An 854-nucleotide genomic window follows, 5' to 3' on the forward strand; every position below is an offset into this window, starting at 1 on the left:
TGGCTGCTGGTCACAAACAAAAGATTTGTGTACCTGACATAACCGTACAGGTCAGGATGTCCCCTTTCATCCATACCGAGTCAACAAAATATTACACAAAAGTTAACTGTATATATACATAAAAACAATAACAGTAAATAAATATGTAAGTAAACAAAAATGTAAATACATAAGCAGTGAAATGAAATGAAACAAAACAACTAAAAGATTAGAAGAGAGCGAAAGTGTGAACTGTATTACATATTTATACTAAAATCCTTTTTGAAAGGAAAAGGTTCAATATATTAAAATTTTATGAATAAAAGGGGAACTTGTGATATTATTACTTGTGACTACATTAGTATTATAATTATTTGGCAGAAAGCTTATTTCAGGGAGAATCATAACTTATTTCCCCCCTTTCACATGCTTCCTTTTTGCAAACTTATTTATGTCTCACAGTCACAACATAAATAATATTTTTATAATGTAAAATTAAATTGGTGATGGTGTGTAAAAGTAATTTCACATATTAAAATTCAGGCTGTGTTATAGTGGTAAAAAACGATATGATAGATCATCATCAAGGACATTTATATATGAATTGTTTTCCTATGGAAATTGCGCCACCGTGTGAAAAATTAATTATAGTACACTTATCCTGCGGCCACGATAAGCCATCACAGAGAAAGGTGTAGTGAAACTTCCAATAACAAACTCAATAAAAAATTTAGAACTCACAGTTGTATTTTTCTAAAAAGTAAACAAATAAAAGTGGAATTACTACAGTATCTTCAAAAGTTGTCGTTTCCGTTCGTGCTTTTATTTTGAAGGCAGCCCGTTGAAACGGAAATCGTTACGCTGGGTCACGTGGC

Source organism: Oreochromis aureus, linkage group 3 (assembly GCF_013358895.1).
Source record: "Oreochromis aureus strain Israel breed Guangdong linkage group 3, ZZ_aureus, whole genome shotgun sequence".
Classification (NCBI taxonomy): domain Eukaryota; kingdom Metazoa; phylum Chordata; class Actinopteri; order Cichliformes; family Cichlidae; genus Oreochromis; species Oreochromis aureus.